Source organism: Myripristis murdjan, chromosome 1, assembly GCF_902150065.1.
Source record: "Myripristis murdjan chromosome 1, fMyrMur1.1, whole genome shotgun sequence".
Classification (NCBI taxonomy): domain Eukaryota; kingdom Metazoa; phylum Chordata; class Actinopteri; order Holocentriformes; family Holocentridae; genus Myripristis; species Myripristis murdjan.
In genome coordinates, this window is record NC_043980.1 from 1,793,048 (window position 1) to 1,809,060 (window position 16,013).

Genomic DNA, 16,013 nt, shown 5'->3' on the forward strand with positions numbered 1-16,013 from the left:
GTGCCAGACCGACAGCACCACGTCCAATAGGAAGCTACGAAAATTGCGACACAGGGGAACGTGGCGAGGAGAAGCGGCGAGCGGACGAAGCTCCTCCCACAGCGAGGGGGCGGCGGCTCACTGTTTTTTTTTTCCAAGGATGGTAACGGTGTGTTTCATTCCATCGCCGTCCTAGAAAAACTGGCTGCTGGCGGTTAGCTTAGCTTAGCCGGAGGGGAGGGGCCAACAGTGAGTGTGGTGTTTACAAACAACAACATGACTTTAACAACAACACAGCTGATTAGGATTAGCATCTCATTAGCATCTCATTAGCATCTCATTAGCTAATATTAATGTTTCTTTTTTTTTAATAACTTCCAGCGGCTCGTCGTTGATTTTGATAAATTTTCGTGTGTTAAACTTTAACTCCCGCCTTCGTCGCTGCTGAGACAGAAACCCACCTGCCAGCGGGCCCGCTGCTCGCTTTGTCAGCGTGTTAGCGTCAATAAAGTTATTCGATGCCCCAGAGTTGCCAACTTTTCAAAAATCCTTGGAGTGAGATTTCATGGAGCGGGGGAAGGGGGGGGGTAGGACTTCATATGCATACCTTAACAATAGGACTGCATACAGTCCTATGCCTAAATTAATAGCCTACACCTCTTATTTTTCCCGATTTCCCGAGCATTTATATGGGCTAGGCAAACTTCAATCCACATGATAAAAATTAATCTATGGACCACCAAAGTAACGTTTGACTGTTTAATTTAATCAGCTTAACCACGGTTGGAGGGGGTGTGCTCCAGTACGGTACGGGCACTCATGGTGCGGGCGCTCATGCACGAGCACATGCACGGTCATGCACGCAGCGTGCGAACGTGGATACAACGTAAATCATGCCGTCCTTCTGCTTCCGCAAAATAGTTTAATGCGCGCAGCGCGATTAACTGCGAGTCGCGGCATTGCACAATCAATAATCAACTAATAATAATAATAACCAGATCCAGCACACCTGACTGGATGGAGTGGAAAATTTTACAATAGAAAACAAGTCAGATTTGGCGTGAGATTTCTCTCGAGCGTGAGATTGAGGCTGAATGCGTGACTGTCACGGCCAATGCGTGAGAGTTGGCAACCCTGATGCCCAGTCTGCCCTGTTTCTGTTTCTGTTCTGAATCACGTCCGCTGTTTTCTCTCTTCCATGATTCAGTGTCAGTGTCACGATTTTTCTCTGTAACTTAATCAAGGCGGCTAAATGTCTCTGCAGAGTTTGGTTAAATTTTGGCGAGGGGACAAACTAGCCTGTCTAGACCCGTTTCCACTGCAGGAACTTCGGGGTAATTTTACGGGGCCGGGGGCCGTTGTCACGTGTCTCCACCACTTTACTTGGTGCTGATTGGATTTACTCTCGGTGCGATGTGGTGTCAACAGAAAGCAACAAAATAGCCAGCTAATGCTAACGTGCTAGCTAACATTAGCTAACGCTAACAACACACTTTTTAGCCAGCATTTTTAGGGACGCTAACGTTAGCTTTAGCGGACGTTAGCTAATGCTAACAACAGGCTTTTTTAACAACACGCATTTTGATGCCCCGGTCATGGTCGCTCAACCGCCCGGTGACTTTACAGGAACCTTCCTCCTCCTCGACCCTCTCAGTGGAGACACAGCAGGTGAGAGGGCCGAGCCAGAGGACGTTCCTGTAGCAGCTCCTGCCCCCCAAATACTACCAGGAACATTCTGGTGGAAACGGGCCTTCTGTTTCCAGCAGGGTCCCTTGACCTCTGACCTCCAGCTGTGTGAATGAAAATGGGTTCTCTCCCCTTTGCAGACATGCCCACCTTCTGCTAATCCCATGCAGTTTGGGCCCCAAAGCCTGCAGTCCACATGTGTTCTTGTGGTCTGTTGTAAAATGGTGTGTGTGTGCAGACTGGGGCCTAAACAGTCTTGGAGCTGCATCAGTTGCTTTGACTGGAAAGCTGAGACTCTTGTGGATTCAATGAGCCACATTTGATTCCTGTGTGATGATGTTGGCCCCCCTAAGCAGCCATTTCACTGCAGGCAGAGACTTTTGTCACACTGGACGTCGCTGGAGAAAATGACCTCTAGTGACCTCTAGGAGAATCACAGCCTCATCAGACTTTACACACAAACTAGAGGAGGATTCAGAATCACAGTATCAGCTCACAACACATATCGAACTGTCGCCCAAGTATCATGATAGCATCGAATCAGGACATAAACACGTCCCAGGCCTAAAGGTAGAAAATGTCTCAGTGACCATCAGAAGGCAAAATGAATATGGAGATTTAAATCAGTGACACCTTAGACAGACTGGTTCAGGTGTGAAGGTCCTCATTTCCAAAAACAGCAACTCTTACCTGCAGGTCAGACGGCACAGGTGACCGAAAACAAAGCCTTGTTAAAAATTAATTAAGTAATTAATTAAGTAATTAATGATTCAAGGTGACACATTTCTGTGAATATTTAACCTGCTAATGGAAAAGCTTCCCTCCCTGAAAACAAGATATCTGCCTCTTGGAAACACCTGCTGCCACCCAAATAAAACTCAGCGCATCAAACTCAAAAAGCAGCATTAAGCCTCGATGTAAACTGTGGATTTATGCATCGTGCTGCTGTAGTTCTGAATAATATCTCCGCCCCGATGGAACCAAGACGGTTTCCTCGATTTTTTTTTTTTTTTAACTGAACTTGACATAAAAAGTCACTCTGACACACAAACAACACGCCGGTGCACACACCTCACCCCCGTCCCTGCACACTGCGAGATGTTCTCAGCTCCTTTACTATTTTAAAAGGCAGAAACCAGAATATTTGCAGAGTCAGAGTTGGTGCTTTCAGCTTTTTTCCCTCCGCCCGTCTGTCTTTTGAAAAAGGTCTTTGTGAAGTTTGCGGGCTGCAGAGGAGCACCTTGCCTGCCTCCTCGCTCGGCTCACGGCTTCCCGCTCCTTCACGTTTGTCAGAAACAGAAAAACTGGAGTTTGTGATTCCTGCAGTGCAGTTTGACACCGTTTCACTCTCATATCTCCGGTTTCCAGCAGGGCTGTTATTTGCAGTTATTTGCAGAGGCATCAAAATGAAAATTGATCAGAAATGTCAAAACTGCAAAAAAAAACGAGCGCAGCAACTTCCAGATCTCATGAGACTGCGAGGAGACTTTCCTCACACAGCTTCTGCACTACAAATTAACTTCCACAGCAAAGGAAATCTGTCTTCATGTTCAAACTGGCCCAGTCCTCGGCACAGGAAGCTCAGGGGTTTTTTTTTCTCCTCCGTGTTTTTTTTAACTGCTGAACAAAGAATTACATAAAACAAAACTACATCCACGAGTCTTCCTGCTGCAATCACAACGAAATTAAAATTCACAGCCAGCAGCGAAACCCAGAGAGTCCTGAAGACCAGCAGCTGACTCAAACCAGCAAATCACAGCTTCATTACCCAACTGTGTCCATGTGCAGATTATTCTTCATCTGTAATCTGACACACTGGTTTTCATCATATTCCCGTATTGTTTCTCATTTCTGTATCCTGCATTACAGGATGTTTAGAGTACCTCACTTATTTCCTAGTGTATATTTTAATTATGATCTAGTCTTTTCTGTACAGCAGCGTATTAGTGCCACTGTAGGAGTCCAGAGAGGGAGGGTAATATTTTGAAAAAAAAAAACATATTATGTTTATGAGAAAGAAACTAAGAAAATATTCTCTGAGATTAAAGTGGTCAAATTTATGCGAAAAAAATTCACAAATTTACGAGAAGAAAAAAATTCAGAGATTATAAAATCACAAATTTGTGAGAAAAAAACTCGGTCCTGCTGGTCTGAGTCCAGAACCCCAACCTCCTCCTCAGCATCTGGACTCTGAAGAGACGTTGCTGTGACTTGGGCCGATTCAGAAGAAAACAATCTGCTGATTCTGGGCTCAGATCAGCAGGATCTCCTTGTTCCTGTAGAATCTGCTGAGGGGATCAGCTGCAGGCCTGAGACACGGCCAGCAGGGGGCAGCACAGGTGGAGCTTGTGCTGCCCCCTGCAGGCAGACAAGAAGAGAAAAAACTAGTTTTCGGAGTTTTTTTTTTTTTTTTTTTTTACAACTTTAATCTTAGAAATTCTGAGATTGTTTTCTCAGAATAAACTGCCCCGGCTCCATAATTTCCTGGCCCCTGTGCGTCGCTGTAAATCTGTGATGTGAGGTCCGGGCGGCAGCAGGAAACAGGCCTGCCGGCTGTGCAATGCAGCTCATTTCCAAAGTGACACCAACTCTCTGTTATCATGTTATCAGTCGTCCTGTCCTCGGCGTCCTGACAGCCAATCAGAGCTGGAGGTGGTCAGAGTCACAATGGGTGGGTGGGGGACCCAAGGGTACCCTGGGAGGTTCCAGGCTGAGAGGGGTGGGGGGTGGGGGGTAGAGTTACAGGAAGCGGCAGAGCCCAGCAGGGACTCTGCTGAATTATTAATAAGTTAATGGACAACTTTCATTTTTTTCTGCCGTCAAATTCACTTTAAACTCCAGGAGGGAAGAGGTCTGGAGTCACCTGAGATTTCCCATGAGGCCTCAGACGCCACAACGTCAAGGATAAACGACAAACCTCATCCTGATGGATGGAGAGAGAGGGAGGGAGAGAGAGTGCTACGCAGGGACAACAAGGCCACAGAGGATTAGTGCGTCTTCATCACATCAGGCCGAGCTCAGACTGCAGGAGCTTTGGGCCGATCTAACCCTTATTCACCCCCCAAAAAACAACCAGAAAACAAAAACAAAAACAAAAACAAACAGCAATAGCCACAGACGGTGCACCAGGATAAATGTTGCGAACTGCAAAGACTGCCAGCGGACCCACTGAGTAAACCGAGGTAAGAAAATACCAATGAAAACCATGAGCCTATGTGATCTTAACTCTGGACTGGTTGGCCACCCCTGCTCCGATGAACCACTCATCAATCCTTCCAAACGTTCCAACCAACCGTCCAAATTCTTCACCACGCCCTCGAAAGTCTGCAGCATCCCTTCTAAACCCTGTGCCAAACCCCAACCACCGAGGAAACCTGCGAAATCCTCCGCCGAAGCCACCAAACTGCGCCAAAAGTTTCAAAACCTTCCAGCACTCTGCTAATCCCCACAAAACTCTGCAAAAAACCTTCTAACAACCTCTAAGTCCACCAAACCCTCAACCAAATCCTCCAACAACATCTCCAAGTCCTCAGAAACTCTCCAAAACCATCCCTGCTGCCACAAATACTCCAACAGATCCTCCAAACCCACCATTAACATCCTCAAGCAAACTAGCCAAACGCTCCCTAAAATCCTCCAATACGTCAACAATCCGTTCACCAAACCTTACAAAGCCTCCAGAAGCTCTCCTGGGGCCCCTAGCACAGAGTCTAAGGCCCTGAGTTCCTTCCAAACCCTTCATCAAGCTCTCCAGCTGAGCTTCTCTTGGGTAATCCTGACTTTCCTGACTGATGACTGGGAGGTCTTCATCTTCATCACCTTCAGCACTGGAGGATTTTGGGGAGGATGTGCTGTTTCTGCTGGAGGGTTTCAGGCTGGGTGTGGAGGATCTGATGGAGTGTTGGTGGTTGGAGGGATGGGTTTAGGAGAGGTCTGGAGAGCTTGGAGATGTTGCTGGTGGCTTTGGTGGAGGGACTGGTGTTGGGTTTGGAGGCGTTTTGGCTCAGAGGGTTGAGGGTTTGATGGGGAGTTTAAGGGTATAAGCAGAGCTGTAGAGGGTTTTGGAGAGCAAGGAGGGTTTTTGCAGGTTTGGTAGAGGGTTTCTTTTTTTCTGGAGTGTTTGGAGGGTTTCTGGAGGGTCTGGTGAAGAAAACCTAAAGTATGTGCTCATCTCAGCCTGTATCAGGATGGATGGATGAGGCTAAAGTGATGAAGACGGGACAAATCTGTGGAGCTCAGATGTGTAAACACTGCGTTCACACAGAAACATGCAGACACCATTTCCCACACAGAGAACGGTTTTTCTGAAGAAGCAGGTGTGGTGAGAGCGTGTGTGTCCCTTCCTACAGACTTCACACCTGCACACACACACACACACACACACACACACACACACACACAGTTTTGGCTGCAGGCTGCTGGAGAAGTGGCAGAAAATAACATGAAAGTGGGAATGTACACAACTTTATTACTGTCGCTGCATTATTTCAATATAATACAGGGGCTCAGTACCCAGCTTCATCGTGCGTGTATGATTTTGTACAAGCCAGTATTGATCTATTTTTTATATTATCATTATGAGTGTTGCACTGTGTCACATAATCCTGATGTGACTGATGGGTGGATCGATCAGGAGGCTCATGTGTGATCAGTTCATATTGATTATGATGAGCTGTGAACAGGCTGAGCTGGCAGTGACAGCGATGGAGGCTTCGCCTGTTAAAGGAGCTCGCTGGGCTTTTAGTCGCCACGTCTGAAGAAATTAATCAGCAGCGACAGGGATTTATATGCAAATGAGCTGATCAGGGGCGTGGCTGATTGTGGGAGCGTGCATGAGGATCGTGCACGTGCCACCAATTACACACAGCCCCCCCACCCCTGCTCTCTCCTCCTTCGGTCCCACACTTGGGCTTCATCAGAGTGTGGAGATCAATACTGAGCTGCCACAGAGCGATCACAACACCGACACGCTGTCCAAACACCCAACACCCTCCGCTGACCGGCAGCCACCGAGCCACAGTCGCAGAAACGCAGCGAACGTCAGATAAACCAGCTGAGACACGGCTCCGCCTGGCAGCCCGAGGCGGAAAAATATCATTTTCTGAAGGTTAAACACCAACTTTCACTGATACTTTGAAGGAAAAACCAGAGAAGCTAAAGGCTCACTGCGCAGCTTTAAAGGAGGGCAAATCCCTTTTTCTACCAAAGTAAAGAACAGATGAAGGTTAAAATCTCCTCGGTTTCAATATTCTGAGCTGTGATAATTTAACGTAACACTGAATCCTTCATCCTCATTTCAGATGTAACCGCAAAACACCAGCAACCGGGTGAAACGCCTTACGTTTGAGGTTCTGATGGGCTAAATTCATTCATTCAGACCTTTATTGAAGTCTCAGCGGACACCGAGGTGATTACCCTCATTTACAATGTGCCGAGGTGACACCTGTAATACTACCTTTTAACTAAGTACAAATATAATATACCTGCACACAAAAATTACATGTACGAATATAATAAACTGGAATAGGTCATAAGTTATAACAAATTGCGCTACACTCTTGAGGCATTTGTAAGTTATTTTCTTTAAAGACGCATGAAATGGACTCTTACTTTGTTGATTTGATGTATTTCCTGTTGAAACAGGAAGTTTGGGCGGGACACGGTGCAGGGAAGGATCATTCACACGGTGCAAACCATTAGGATCTCAGTTTGGGAGAGAGACACACTTTTATTTTGAAGGGACAGGTGGCTGAGAGAGCATGTTTAAAGAATGTTGTTCTAAACGTGTCTGAAATGATGCGTGGAGATCTTTTCCATTCGATGCGACGCTGCAGCCAGAAAACAAATCAGCACCATCTCATCTCTGACTATTTCACTTGATGTCAGCAGCTGAGTTTCCACCCAGAATGCAATGCAAATAAAGCATTTCCACCTCCTGTTTAGATCAATAAAAGTTTGTTTTTTTTTTGTAAACCCCCCCCCAGCGAGTGTAAAAACTGCTTTTCTACTGTGATAATTCAAAATGCAAATAAAGATATGTTGGGGAAACTGTATTAAAGAGAAAATCAGAGTTTAGAAGGTTATGTGATCCATCATGGCCGCCAGCGTCCCTTCATTTCCAGTTCCTGATCGGCTTTTCTGTCTCTGGTGCTGCAGACGCTTGTGATGATGGGATGTGGGAGGTCAGAGGTCGTGTGTGTTTGAGCTGCAAGGATGGGAAAGCATGGACGGCTGCTAATGCTAACAAGCTTACTGATGTCAAAAACAAGCACGGAGAACAGCGACTGACTCCATATTAAGTAGCTGATTATCTTCCGTACCAGCACGATGATCCATCTAACAACAAACCAAGGAGAAAATCAACACGCAACGCTTTTCAACACCTCGTTATTTTTACTGCTGACGGCGTGAGCAGCCATGCGGAGATGACGTCAAATCGCGAGCTGCGGGTTAAAAGTCCTGCCGGATCAAGTTCTCCACCTGGGATTTTGAGCTGGCGATCCATATTATTTTATTTTCCCTGCTCTCGAGTTGGAAATACTGAGATCCAAGTTGTGTCTCTATCATTTCAACACGTCTGGCTGGTGAAAAAAAAAAAAATGGTGAAAAATTCGAGAGAGTACAGAGGGTAACTACAAGTTTGGTCACTCACGGCGGCATGGGTGTACCTCTGGGACGGGTTTAGGAGCTTTCACCAAAATAGTTTTATTACTATTTGTTACTATGTTCATACCAAATACTGAACAAACAGATCAAACCATTGTAGCTTCAAGGGTTTAAAAGATAATCACGATCACTAAAAACCTGTATGACAGAGTTTTGGTTTGTCTCATCCAATAAATGACCACCGTGACCACCTCAAAACTGCCTCGCGTCCCTCAGAGGGGGTCCAGACCCCAGGATGAGCACCGCTAGTCGAGGAAATTGAAGCTTTTTGTCCTGCTGACCTCAGTGAAAGTTGATAAACAAAAGTGGCAGAAACTCTCGAGTGTGAGCTGAGCAGGAGTCCCAGCCGCCGAGGCGACGGGACGTGTTCAGGTTGTTTCTGCAGACCTCTGACCGCTAAGGCAGCGTCCTGCACCCTGAGGCCGAGGGTTAGAGCGGCGGCAGCGTCCTGCACGCTGAGGCCGAGGGTTAGAGCGGCGGCAGTGTCCTGCACGCTGAGGCCCGAGGGTTAGAGCGGCGGCAGTGTCCTGCACGCTGAGGCCCGCGGGTTAGAGCGCCGGCAGCGTCCTGCACGCTGAGGCCCGAGGGTTAGAGCGGCGGCAGCGTCCTGCACGCTGAGGCCGAGGGTTAGAGCGGCGGCAGTGTCCTGCACGCTGAGGCCCGAGGGTTAGAGCGCCGGCAGCGTCTGGTCCGGCTGTAATGTGAGGAATGTCAATCTGCTGCAGAAAAACACTTGATTTCCCCCCCGCCGCTGCTGCTGCTGCTGGTATATTTAGCTCTGTCTGAAATGTCACGTTCACTTCCAGAGTGAGACGTTCGCTGTCTTCAGAAAGTCACACTTCATCGTGACAGGACTCTTCAAAAAAATTTAAAAGTGGTACTTTTCCTCACTGGATCCAGCAGATTTCAGGGGGACAGAATCGTCCTGGTGCTCCTGCCTGACATGGGCGAACGAGCGCTCTTAAAAACCGTCGTGTTGCTTTAGCAGAGCTGAGCGTCTCGTCTGGGACGGGGGTTGGTGCTGAGCTCTAGGCCTCGCTCAGACTGCAGGCGGGTTTGTTTCTCAAATCAGATCTTCAGGACAGACTGTCCACCCTGTCATCTGCAGGTGATCAGATCAGATTTGTGTGCCCAGACATCACCGACCTACCTGCAGGGGTTGCTATGGTAACAACGTTAGGCATCAGTAAGTACGTACGCTGACGACGCCACGTTTCCTTTGGACGCTGCTCAGCCGCTCTGATGCACGTCTGTCACTCTGGACTTGACGTCATCGCCGCACGTGGCGACCTCCAAATGCGGTTTGGATCAGATTTGCAAAAATCGCATTTCAAGTGGGTTTTTTGCTGTTCAGATGAAAATCTAATTTCAATCTGGACACAATCTGAATCTGACAAAAAAACGGATTTGGGCAGGTGGTCTGAGCGAGGCCTCCTGCAGCCAGGGGGCGGGCTGTCGTTTCACACTTTCAACGCAGAACATGGCTTTCTAATCCCAAGGCCTGCTAAACCCGGGACATCACTAGTGTTTTTGGAGATAACGCCCCAAAAAAGCACACGTGCATTAGCCCTGGCCCACTCCCCGGTCTGACTGAACGATATATCATTATCATATCATTATCTAGATATGAACACATGCAATATTAACATCTCAAAGGCAACGATATGGACAATATTGAATTTCTCGTCTTCACCCCTCCCTCACTTTTATAAATGAACAGAAACTGAAACGTGGAATGTTTCTGATCACGAGTCGATTCAATTTGGGAAGTCAGCTTGGAGCTTGGAGGCTCAGAAAAAAAAAAAAAAAAAAACACATGACCTGCATGTGTTTGTAGCCTTGTTTATTTACAATACATTACAAAATCCCAAGAAGAAGAGAGAAGCAAGAAGTTGTTTTTTTTTTTGTAATTTTAAAATCTCAGAATTTTTAAGTTTGTCCCATAACTCCTAGTTTTTTCTCATAAATTTACAACTGTAATCTCAGAATTACTTGATTTTTTCCTGCAAATTTGTGACTTCATAATCACTGAATTTTCAATTTTTTACTAATAAATTTGTGACTTTATAATCACTGAATTTTCAATTTTTTACTAATAAATTTGTGAGTTTTTTCTCCAATATTACTACTTTATTCTCAGAGAATATCCGACTTTTTTTCCTTGTAAATCTTAAACTTTAATCTTGAAAATTGAGGGTTTTTTCTCAGAATACAACCCTCCTCCCCGGCTCTTTTTTTTTCTCTCCCTACAAAGGCCTCAACACGCTGTCGTACATTTCTCAACCTGATCAGACATAAATATCTTTTCCTGTCAGAGCCCGGGGGTCCGGGGGGTCCGGGGGGGTCGGGGGGGCCCGGGGGCCTTCATGGGGGTCCAGGACCTGAAACAGTTCTTAAAGCCCCTGCTGGTGTTGAAGTCACATTTAGGTTTTTTCAGCATTTTGGCGTCAGACCTGTTCAGTCCTGCTTCACATGTGGACCAGCCTCCACGCCGCTGACTGGCAGGAAAACACACTTCTCTCTCTCACTCACACACACACACACGCATACACGCACGTACACACACGCACGTAGACACACTTCCCTGTACCTTGTATACATCTCCATAGGTGCCACTGCCAATCCTCTGGATGAGCTGGAAGTCGTCCTGCGGGTTCCTCCTGCTGATGTCCGGGTCCAGGCTCATGCTTGCTGCGTCCCGCCGCGGGGCCGCCGGGCCCGAGGCGCCGGACCGGGAGCCGAAAACACGCAGAAAGAGCCAGAAAAACACAGCAGAGCCCCACTTTCTCACTCCAACTTTAACATGGCTTCCGCACGGCAGGGCGCATGCGCGGCCTCCAGCTGTGGGAACGGCAGGGCTGGTCGGGATGCGTTCATGAACAGTGGGAAACAGTGGGAAATCCGTGTTTGTGTCACTCTGTCCTGTCGGGGGAGGCAGCGAAAAACAACCTGGGATGTTCTCTGAGACTGAAGTCGCTAATTTACGAGAAAAATTTTTATGAGAAAACCTCGAAAGTTCTATGATTATAAAGGTACAGATTTATGAGGCTAAAACTTGAAAATTCTGAGATTACGAAGTTACAAATTTAAAAAACTCTAAAAAAAAAAAAAAAAAAAAAAAGTTTTTCTTTTACTTTTTTGGTCAAAGAACCAGTTCAGTTCAATACATAACGATGGAGTAATATAAATATTTAATTATGAAATATAATAACTGAAGCTAAGTACAACAAAATGCTAGCATTATTACATTGCTGTATCATTATTACAGCAGTAAAATAAGATTTGTTGGCCTTTTGTTAAATCATTAAGATTATAAATGATTGATGTATGATTGTAGCTTCGTCAGGTTTTTATTTTAATAAAACAAAGTTACAAATTCACAGTAACAGACAGAAAAGCCTAAACAGCAACAACAACAGAAATAATAAATAATACCCATATGATAATAATAATAATAATGATAATAATAATTGTTGATGTTTTATTTTAATTTTATTATAATTGTTTGTGTGGTTATAATAATAATAATTATGATTATTATTATTATTATTATTATTATTGTTATTATTATTATCATTTTCATACTCATCATCATCATCATACTTTAATGGAGCAAAAGGACATAAATAAACAAACAAATAAACAAACAAACAAACAGCATCCAGTGGGGTCCCGTGCTGTGTGAGGTCGGGAGCAGACACTGAGTCAGCTGGCCGGCGGTCACATGATGACACCTTCACTTCCTCCTCATCCTGCTGCGTCTGTCAGACACAAACCACAAACCACAGCCAGCACGACGCGGCGTCCTGCAGCAGAGAGGAGACCCTGAAGGCAGCACGGGGGTCCAACGGGGGGTCTAAAGCGGATGGGCGGGGCTTACCTGGCCGTGGGCGGGGCTAGAGACAGAGCTGGCAGCGGTGGGGATCCAACTCTCAACGGGACAGGCCCGCCAAAACCTGAGGAAACTGAACAAACTGTTTTCGATCTGAAGTCATCAGGTGGATTTGAGGTCAGGATTAAAGGCAGAATGCGCAGGATTTTCCTAAAACACAACATAATCCTCTCCATCATGACTGTGAGCCACCAGCAGTGTGTGTTGGTGTGTGTGTGTGTGTGTGTGTGTGTGTGTGTGTGTGTGTGTGTGTGTGTGTGTCTGCAGAGTCCCTGCTCTCTGCCTGGATTTTCTTGTTTTGCTGAGCTTGGGACTCTTCTGGGCGTCGGCCTTTGGACGGCAGGTGTGTCACTCCCAGCCAATCACAGCGCAGCGCCGTGCCCGATCAACAGCACCACGTCCAATAGGAAGTGATAAAAATCAAAGTGGTTATTATTAGTTATTAGTAACAGCAGCAGCAGTATAAATCACTCAGTCTTTACTTCTATATTCCTGGGTTTGCTCAGTAATGTGTTTGTAGTTACATGGCCTTTGTTGGATTATGGAGATTAGAAATCATGCTGAGTAGATTAATAAGCCCTGTTGTCCCTTTGCTTCTGTTGTCAGGGAAACCAGTTTGAGCTGAGCTGGATCTCCTGCCTCTCCACCATCAAGTGAAGCAGAAATGACAAAGAATTTTCTTTAGAGAAAAAGAACTGAATTTAAAACTCCAGCCTTCCTCCTGCAGCCTGCAGGTTCTCCTCGGGTTCCTCCTGTGTGGAGCCTGCAGGTTCTCCTTGGGTTCCTCCCGCAGTCCAAAGACCTGCAGATACCAAATGTGACCAAATGTTCTGTCTGTCTGTCTGTCTGCCTGTCTGTCTGCCTGTCTGTCTGTCTGTCTGTCTGTCTGTCTGTCTGCCTGTCTGTCTGCCTGTCTGTCTGTCTGTCTGCCTGCCTGTCTGTCTGTCCCGTGCTGGCCTGGCGACCTGTCCAGGTGTTCCCCTGAGCTCCGGGACAGGCTCCAGCAGCCCTGAGACCCTCATGAGGACAAACTGTTTGGAAAATGAATTAACAAATTAAAAAAAAAACAGCTGCTGACCCAAGTATGACGGCATATTAGGGCATATTAGTGTAGGGAGGAAAAAAATATAGAATTCTGAGAATAAACTTGGATATTCTCTGAGATTAAAGCAGTAAATTTACCTGAAAAAAGCTCACAAAATAGAAAATGATGAGATTAGAAAGTCAAGATTTTTTGAGAAAAAAATACAGTGGAAACCAGTTTGTCCTCCTCCTGTGGGATCCAGTCTGAAGGAAATCCTGCTGGTCTGAGTCCAGAACCCCAACCTCCTCCTCAGCATCTGGACTCTGAAGAGACGTTGCTGTGACTTGGGCCGATTCAGAAGAAAACAATCTGCTGATTCTGGGCTCAGATCAGCAGGATCTCCTTGTTTTTTTTTTCCTCTTAAATTTGTGACTTTATAACCTCCGAATTTTCATTTTTCCTCATAAATTTGTGAGTTTTTTCTCTTAAATTCACAGTTTTGACCTCAGAATCTCAGAAATATTTGATTTTTTCCCCGGCTCCATATATGTTTTTCTCCTCCCTGTGTTCCTGACTGGTCGCCGTCGGGACGGGGGGCTGCTTGGACTTCGAGCTGCAGGCTGATGGTCTCAGATCTCAGAGCTCCTCTCTGTTTCCTCTGTCCGAGCCGCCGGCCAGCGTCCCCGTTTCCTCTCAGTTTGGTTTAAAACTCTAACATGTGAATGTTGTCATCATTTAGCCTTTATAAAGACCTGACAGGAAGATGGATATATATATAAAGATATATATATATATATATATATATATTTCAAGAAAGCCAGGTTGGGTGTTGGAATGAAAAGCCCCTCAGTGTTCCTGATAAATAAATAACTCTGTGAATGTGTGAAGGCAGTAGAAATGTGGGAACGTGTTGTTTAGCAGCTCCAGGCTCCCGTCCAGAGTTTCTATTTTCACAGAGCAGAGGAAGCCATCAGAGCACAATAAACACCCACACATGTGATTCTACTGCGCTTCTACTGGCAGCCGAGGCGAGGCGAGGCGAGGCGAGCGGGAAGACGCCGCCGCCGCTTTTAGCTCGCAGAGCAGATCAGATGAGGAGTTTGGTTCCTGGCTGCTGCCGCCTCGCCTCCTCCTCTCCCCGGGAGCTTTGCTTGTCTTTAATTCAAGTTTTCTGACTCAATCTGGAGCCGTTTTTTAATGAGAGGAGCGACTTCTCATCACTGTGCTGCAGCTGAACGCCACTTTACTCTGAAAAGAAACACATCATCACCATAACCAAACATCTGACCGACATAAACGCACAGAGTCTGTGAAAGTATGAAAAACAGACACAGAAATCCACCTTGATGCACGTTACGTAACAGGGATGAGCGATGCATGCTTAATAAATGGTTATGTAGACATGAACATGTGAGACATTAATATCCCACAAGGCGATGATATGGAGCCTGACACGCTGATCGGTCTGTTCCATCAATAAAATATTTTGCCAAGGAACTGCATTTTCCACCTCCAGTTTGTATTATAATGCTGTTTTTATTTATTTATTTATTTAATTTTTGGAGAGAGCTCAGTTTTCACTCTTGAAATTTGAAATGAGTGTGAAACCACTGAAACAGTTATGACGGCGTATCAGGGCCATTGTGGGAAAAAAAAATAGCCAGGGGAGGAGGGACATGTTCCAATAAAATTTATGAAAAAAAAAGTCTGCGAGGAAAATTCAAAATAAAACAGTGGGGTGTCGCCTCTGCGTCGCTCCTGCAGGGGGCGTCGTACACTTTATGTGATGTCGTTTTTTAATTGTTTTTTTTTTTTTAAATCTCTTTATTTTATCTTATTATTATTTTATCTTATTATTTTATCTTATGTGTCTTATTGCATTTTATTTCTTATTTGTAATCGCTTTTATTCTTGTAGCTGTTGTATTCTTAATCAGGCTAATTTATGAATTTTAAGAATTTTAAATTCCTATTTTGTTTGTATATATGTGTATATAGGTATATTTCACTGTCTTCATGTAAATCGTGTTTCCCTTCATGTCGTGTTTGTCTTTGTGTTGTTTTGTTTGTTTGTTTGTGTCGGAGCTTCTGCCAGCTCGCTTTTTAAAGCTGCCACAGAAATACACATTATTATTACTATTATTATTATTATTAGTGTTATATTATTACATTAATATACAGCAGATTAGCCTATAAAAAGCTAACCCCCATACACACACACACACACACACACACACACACACACACACACACAAACTTGTTTTAAAATGTTACTGAATAAATACATACTCGCACATACATGTGTGTGTGTGTGTGTGTGTGTGTCTGTGTGTGTGTGTGTGTGTGTGTGTGTCTGTGTGTGTGTGTGTGTGTGTGTGTGTGTGTGTGTGCTGAGCCTCAGGAGACTTTGATGTTTTGGGCTCAGAGCGAAGCCACCAGTCCTGATGAGAGCAAACCTTTAAACCTGTCACACACACACACACACACACACACACACACACACACACACACACACACACTCCGAGCAGATTCAGATATGTGTGTGTGTGTGTGTGTGTGTGTGTGTATGCAGCAGTGTTTTCTAATAAAGTGTCAGGAGGGAGAAGGCAGCTGTGTGTTCAGCTGCTTTACAGCCGACATGACCAACACACACACACACACACACACACACACACACACACACACACACACACACACACACACATCACAACACACTGGTGACAGTACAGTGTGTGGTGTTTTGGTGTGTTTCACTGCTCAGGTCCAG

The 16,013-nt window shown here is 45.5% G+C and overlaps 1 protein-coding gene across 1 annotated transcript in view; it reads right to left on the minus strand.

The window, feature by feature from the left end:
* LOC115356978 (mitogen-activated protein kinase kinase kinase kinase 3-like) overlaps positions 1-11,126 on the minus strand; it is a 102,761-nt gene extending 91,635 nt beyond the window's left edge. The window contains exon 1 of the mRNA XM_030048330.1: positions 10,922-11,126. The gene's annotated coding sequence lies outside the window, so the exon portion shown is untranslated. The remainder of the gene's footprint in view (positions 1-10,921) is intronic.
* Between the last annotated feature and the right edge of the window lie 4,887 nt (positions 11,127-16,013).